This window comes from Belonocnema kinseyi, chromosome 1, assembly GCF_010883055.1.
Source record: "Belonocnema kinseyi isolate 2016_QV_RU_SX_M_011 chromosome 1, B_treatae_v1, whole genome shotgun sequence".
Taxonomy (NCBI): domain Eukaryota; kingdom Metazoa; phylum Arthropoda; class Insecta; order Hymenoptera; family Cynipidae; genus Belonocnema; species Belonocnema kinseyi.
Window position 1 is genome coordinate 12,196,981 of NC_046657.1, and position 8,065 is coordinate 12,205,045.

Below are 8,065 nucleotides of genomic sequence, written 5' to 3' on the forward strand. Positions count from 1 at the left end.
GAGCTCTTCTTAATATTTTGACACCAAAATCATGTCGATACACCTTACCGACTGCGAGTAAAGCCACCCACGCTTTAACTTGACAGACTGTAACTCGTAAAATAAGTCAGTGAGACACATGTCCTTGTGTGTGCAGTTAAGTGTATGAGTGTGTCAAAAGTTATTTTGTGGCAAAAGTTATTTTGACACATAAAACTTGCTCGCAGCGTGAGAAACAGCGCAGAAAGATTTGAGCTCAGAAAAAAGAATAGAAAATCAACTGTAAAACACTCCAGATAACAGGTATAGACCGCCAGACCCCTTGTAGTTAACATATGAACAGCTTTCACTTGTCATATAACATTCAATTTTGAATGAAATGTTATAAAACTCACGTGTATTATTTTTCTTTAGTAAATGAATAAAAAACATTTCACAGTTTTAAAAAATACCAAAATTGCAAAAATAACAGTTAGTTTTCTTCTCCGTGTACCATTTCTGAAATGTCAGTTAACATGTTTCGACCGGGACCGTTCATGTATATTAAAAACCATCCAGCAGGCAGAATAGTTCAAGTACGTTACACACGTAAGGTACAGGCCAAAGACTGGTTAACAGTTTCGAAAAGCATAGTGAGTGTAACAACTGCGCACAACGTAATTACTGGAATAAGTCCACAATAATGCATTGGTAAAAGAGAGAGAGACAACTACATGAGAAACACAGATCTTAATATTTAGGCCTAAAAATCAAAGAAGTTCAGCATATTGTAACTTAGTAACATGGGTAGTAAAGAAAGATACACTTTTTTCATTCAGTAGCGTCATTAAAGCTGTTGTAAGTGATACTCTTATTATCAATGTCAGTTCTAAAAATAACATTATTTGTATTTTTTAGAGTGCATAACATTTCCATAAATGCTGTTTGTAATAATAATATGTTGCTGTAGCAAGAATTGTAACGTGACAAAAATCAATGGAATGCTTGTCATGAGTTGCATGTTTGGCAAGGGCAGTGTTGAGCCTGTTTGTATCACAATCCCTCATATGTTCTTTAATTATTAGATTCACTTGATGCACATCAAATAGTAGGATGCATGAAGACTCGGAAAAATTGGAGTACAATTAGAAAAACTTAAGAACCAACTCAGATTTCTATTATGCTGTAATAATGAAGGATATATACCTGTACACATTTTAAATCAAGTTTACAAAGGAATTATTAAAAACTTACTAATGTACCAAAGGATTTTGAACAACCTGAAATGTCAATTTAAAACAAAATACAACATACATTTCCTAATGAATGCAAATTGTTCTTCAACAATCAATTACAAATATTCTCTGATCCTAGTAAGGATTTCGTTTGCGTTTCTATACAAAAAAACTGACTTAAATTTCGTTATTAGTCGAGTAAAATTAGACTCTTTTCCCGAAAAAATGGAACGACGAAAATAGTCCAGCACAAAAAACAGTAGATCAAATTCTGAATAAGAAGTATTCTATATATTTTTGTCAAAAGGGTCACAGTTTCCGAACAATCCACCCTCTGCGTAGGGGGTGAGTTTCAAATTCGAAGTCCGCACGCTCTTTCTCTTGCACATATCTCGAAAGGGGGTAGTTTTTCGTTCATAATGTATAGGACTAAAATCGCAAAGCAGACAATTCTCTATAAATATTTCTAATTAATTTATTTTGATTTAAACAATAAATAATTATATCATCATTTTTCTAAAAATGGATCAACGACTCATTTCCAATGCTCACTTTCAAATATTTGTTCAAATGTAGTTGAAAACTATTACTCGTCATAATCATCAACTGTCTGGGAGTCTATCTATGGTTTCTTCATTAAGACAACCTGTACCTTTACAATTTAGACACATTACGGAACATTTTAGTCCAGCTTTTACGCATCCATAACGTTTACCACATCCCATTTTACACGAACAAATGAGCAACTTCATTATGTGAAATGGACCTGGTGCCTGAGTAGTATACAGTGAAAATAAAATATTTTTTCCTCTTTTCCAACCCCACAGTCCTGGTTCTAACCATTTGTTTCGCCATGTTTGAATCTGATGATAGACTCGATACAGCTCGATAGAGCCTGAATGGAAGAAATCACAGTTTTGTTAAAGAACACGTATCTGTACTTATTTAAGCTTGTTTCAGAAGGTTTAGTCTTACATAATGCAAGAATAAATTGCTTCCCAGCAGCTCCTACATAACTGTGAATAGATTAGGAGTGGTTGAAATTTTTTACGATATCCTACAACGATTCATTTTTATGCAGCAAAGTAATTGTTTTAATTTTTCCCTACTCGAAGAAGTCAGAGGTTGTATCGCACCCACTAAATGTGTGAGCAAATAAAATAGATTCCTTTCTGTTTTTTAAAGACTCAGATGCTTGCAAAAGCTTAGAACTATAAATTCGGGATTTTACATTTCCAGAAATTTGCAATGCATATGTACTATTTATTCGCAAACATTACGGCAACAACGTTGTTACTGTATTTGACGGTTAGCCATTAAATGAAGCCAGTACGAAAAGTGTTGAACGTCAACAGCGTTTTCTGAAAAATATTTCACCCGAAATTTTATTTCAGAAAAATACTGTTTTAATTGTGGCTCCAGGAAAATTCCCAAATAATCTTAAAAATAAAGCACGCTTGATTTCTCAATTACAGCAACGACTTCGAAACAAAAGTTTTCAAACACTTGTTACTAATGACGATGCTGTTGTGCTAATAATCGTGCAGACTGCCATCAATGAATTCCATCAGAATAAAACAGTTGTAGTTCAACAGGATGTGGATATAGCGCCACTGAGGACACTAGGACGTCCCTAGAACATCTGTTTATACGGATATATTTGTAACAACAAAGATACTGAAAAATTAATTAGGCAAAACCAAAAATCTTCTCATCTAGCATTCAAAAACGCGCGTGTGTATGCGTGTAGATTTTCTATTGGTAGCAGTGAGATACGAGGGTAGTTCAATAAGTCCTTAGAATGAAGTATAAAAACAATTTTTTTTGGGTAAATTTTTTTTTATTTTTCAACATAATCTCCTTGGAACTCTATACACTTGGTCAATCGCTTTTCAAGTTTTTTTAATCCTTCAGAAAAGTGCGTTTTCGGAAGTTCCTCAAAATAAGCACTTACAGAGGCTGACTGAAAACAGATGATTTGGAGCGATTCGCGCGCCATCTGTTGGTCATTCTAAGGACTTATTGAACTACCCGCGTATGATAGACAGTACTTTTTTCTCAGATAACTATACTGCTGGATCAGCTGATTATTAATTGATAAATCATACCGTATTTGACAGGACGGACTGTACATGTTTCTGTGATTTATTGACATATTTTTATTAATTGCTAGCAATATAACCCCTAACACGTGTAATTATAAATATATTCTTACAGATATATTTTGCAAAGGTGAAGTTTTGGGAAAATTTTCACAGGATTTCAAAAATTACTAGTTAAAAGCTAAAGTTTGGAATGTTCAAATTAACGAAATATATATTTTACAATCGAGACTCGCATTTAAATATTCTTGAGGATCTCTCAATATTTTGTGAAGAACCAAAAATTTTAAGACTTATCATTGAATTTTCAAAACAGTAGAATAATAATTTCGTTCCATAACATAAGGATATACACACCCTGCTAATAATGGATTATTAAACTTTATTGAAAATAAATAAAGTTCTATTGTTTTCAAATATTTTCAATAAATATTGTATAGCTCAATAATCATTCATATCGCAATCATCTTTATATGAATAATTTTGAATGAATTTTAATTATATTTTAATAATGAATAAAAATGAATGAAATTCAATAAAATGTTTAAAAATAAATCCAATCACATTCTATTACTTTTCAACAACTTTACTCAGATTAGGGAAATAATGGTCGGAATGAGAATCGTTTACATTTTACGTAATTTGAGCAAATCTATTTCTGTACCCGGTAATAAGCATTGAATTCAGAAAAATTAAGAAATTGTATTCCTATGAATTCGCGATTTTTCGCGCGTCTAAAAATCCCCCAACGGGAACAGAAAAAGTGTAAATCCTATTCCTCTCAAGCGACTTAGTAAAATTTAACGAAAGCATTTATTTAACCTATTTTTCATTATTAAATCTTTTTATAACGTATAAATTCGAAAAATATTCAAATTTATATTTATTAATATTTTAATAATTTATTTAAACGTTCTTGCGCTGAAATCTGAAAATATTAATTTTTCTGTATTCTACGCTTATTACCGGGTAGCTTGAAATGAATTTGTATTATGAATGAAATTGAATATACTTTTTACCAATCATATTGAATCAATTTTTATTACTTTTCAATCATTGTAGTTGCGTTAATAATAACAATTGAAGAATCTAAATTAATTATATTTTGCGCAATTGAACCCAGACGATTTCTATAGTTTTAAATAATTTTAATTATATGAGTAAAACTTGATAAATCAATGAAATCTAATGGATTTCTTCGAATTAAATTAAATGAATTCTTATCATTTTCCAATCATTTTAATTGTTTTATTGAAAACAATTAAAGGAATCAGAATTAACTATATTTTGAGCAATGGAACCCAATCGACTTCTATAGTTTGATATAATTTTAATTCTACGATTAAGACTGAATAAATTAATCAAATTTAATTTTTTTGGTCACGAATTAAAGTACATCAGTAAATGTATAGGCTGCATTCTAACTCAAGATTCCTACCTTGCCGGCATCGAGAATTTTTATTCTTGATTTTTTCTTTAAGGGCATGTGACACAGCTAAATACCTATATTACCGATCACAGTTTTTTAGTTCACTGAATGTTTTTTTGAACCTAAGAACTTTTTTTGCAAATAAAATATCGAGTTGAAACTTTATGAAATATATTAGAGTACAATAAAGTACGTTTAGGTACTGCATTTTAGTAGGAACTTCACTGAAAATTATTTCCTCTTTTTTCTGAACCTCAACATTTTTTGAACGTTCGAACTTTTTTTATACGTAAAATATCGGTCTCAAAGAAAACTAAGTTTAAGTACAAATCTCAATAATAAAAGATGTAAAAAAATATATTTCAACAATCAGTTCCAACGGCATCAGCCGGTAACGTTGTACACGAAAATACGAAACCTGGCGGCCACTAGACGAGGCTCTAAGGAGTTCGTATTTTCGTGTACAACATTACCGGCTGATGCCGTTGGAATTGATTGTTGAAATTTTTTTTTACGTCCTTTATTATTAAGTTTTGTAATTTAACGTAGTTTTCTTTCGGCTCTTGCATTTTTCAAAGTTTGAGACTGATATTTTACGTATAAAAAAGGTTCGAACGTTCTAAAAATGTTGAGGTTCAGAAAAAAGATGAAATAATTTTCAGTGAAGTTTCTACCAAAATACAGTACCTAAACGTACTTTATTGTACTTTAATACATTTCCCAAAGTTTCAGCTCGATATTTTATTTGCAAAAAAAGTTCTTAGGTTCAAAAAAACATTCAGTGAACTAAAAAACTGTGGTCGGTAGTATAGGTATTTAGCTGTGTCACATGCCCTTGAATTCCCAACTGACTTAAACAAAGAAGTGAGTCGTACCAGAAACAGGTATTCAAGTTTTTGCAAAAATTTGGCCAAATTATAAGTAGATAATCCAATGGAAGGCACTATTAGTCTTCATTTTAAGTCAGGTTTGTGAACTTTTGGAAGGGCATAAGCTTTTGCAACAACGTTACTATCATTTTCAATTGATAGGCTAAATTATCATTTATATATCTTTTCTATTCCCATCTTTACATTTTTCTTCAATAGTTGAAAATAAAATGTGTGAACTTTTTCGTATAAAATATTGTTTTAAATGATTAGTATCTCTTAAACTTAATGTTATTTTTAGAACTGACAATGATAATATGAGCATTACTTATAACAACCTTATTCATGCAACTTGTTTAAAACAAGGATATAATTTTTTACTATCCATGTTACTAAGTTGCAATATGTTTAACTTCTTCAGTTTTAAGTATTAATAATAGGTAGGGTTACCAGGCATCCTGGTTTTCCGGGACATGTCCTGGTTTTGACCCACCTATGGTGTCCTCCTTTTCTTTAGAAAACTATGAAAATGCCACTGTTTTTAGAAAACCAGATTTTTTCAAAATATCTTATGAGTTTGAACGCCACTTTCTAGCTAATTTTTTCTTTGATTACATCCAAATGGAACGATGAGCTCAACCGACTTTGAGTGAAAACTGCGCGACAGTTTTTTCTGCAATCCGTGCACGCAATTCAGTTTTATTTTCTGCGGAAAAGTCGGATATCAAACGCATAAGGTCAATAAGATATTTTATATACATTATCTCAAGATCTATGCTAGATATTAGCTCATCTAAGGATCGATATCATTGAATCCTATTAAGACTTTATTCCTCGACTAGCCTAATTAAATTCCTATATTTTTGGCTGTTTAACGGAGTTAATCGGTGATTAACACTGTTTAGCAGAACAGAACCATAAAAATAAATGTTTGCATTTGAGAATTTTGAGCATGTTCAGAAAAAACGTGGATCATTTTAAAAATAATTTTTATCATACATGACCGGGACAATTAAAAGGGACCTATCGTCCAAAAAGGATTTTTCGAGAAAACGGCTGTTCAAGTTAACAAGTCGATACTGATGCTCTTGCGAGTTTCTGAGGCTTAAAAATCGTTACTCTTAGATTTTTGGGATCGCTGATTACGAATCTGATATCAGATTTTTCAATTTCAAACTGACGGGTCCAATATGACAGACAAGGTTTGGAAAAATTTGCCGAATTTGCTTGAATTTTGTTACTCGGAAGTTTTTAGTATCTCTAATGATGAATATGAAGTTAGTTTTTGAACATTCAAACGGGCTGATCCAATATGACGGACTTTTCTCCAGGTCATCAGATCTACTTGAAAGTCTTTATTTTTGTATTTCCGGGAAAGCTGATTACGAATACGACGTCACTTTCACCTATTTTAAAATGGCCGATCTAAGACGTAAGGAGCGGCATTAATTATAAAAAAAGTTTGTGAACTCCTTGTATCTACTGATGTTTGGTTTACGTCTTTTAAGTTACTGTGTTCTTACCTAAACTGTCAACGAAGCATGAAGTATGTGCAGCAAGCGTGCTTGTCGTGTCAGTAGTACTCCATTCATTTGGAGTGGTTCCATAAACGAAGGATAAGCTTATTAGATCCCTTGAGGTCGGGTCACAAGAGTTTATGAGCCTAAACAGAACCTTGTACCTTGAGTCGTCTGCTCTGCAACTTTACATCTCACGCCGCCAAAGTGCAAGCGGAATATGGAATATTGAATCTTGAACATCTTTACAACAGGATCATTCTGGGTACAGAACATGTAGTCAAACGTTTTTCATTCCCTAAGTAGTGCAGTCAACTAAGCCGTGAAATGAAATTTCTTAGGCTGCATCAGAAATGGATGCATTTTTGCATAGACCCTATTTTTGGGGTGAGAAACCCGAATCTGAAATTAATTTTCCGTTAAAATGTTTTTCTCTCGCGGAAAATCGAATTTATAAGCTTTTCCGCTTTTTTCGCAGGAACTATTGATCGTACCGAAAAAATAATTCGAGCACGTCGCCGAGGAGGTTATTTTACATAAATAACGATTGTCAAATAGATTTTGATAAGCGTAAAATCTCGAGAAACAAGCGATTTTTTTAAAACAGTGCTATACATAGAGATATAGTGCGCGTGCTAGAGCTGCCAGATCGAGCCTGAAATTTACCCCCACCATACCTACCGTTTGGGAGGCGCAAAACAGAAGGTGCATGATTACCACTGTGACTTCGTGGGTAAGCCGAAAATGCACGATTCGACTTCGGTTCCCTGCTGTACGATGATTGCCGATCTGAAGGCTTCGAAAGGCTTCGGTGGTATTCTATTTATATCTCGATCCCCATTTGAAAGAAATGGAAGAAAGTAGCGAATTTACTGTTTCGCGTGATTCTTCATTTCATGCATGAGTCAATTTTGAGGTTATGTTTTTCAGGTGTATATAGTATAAATAGTATTAT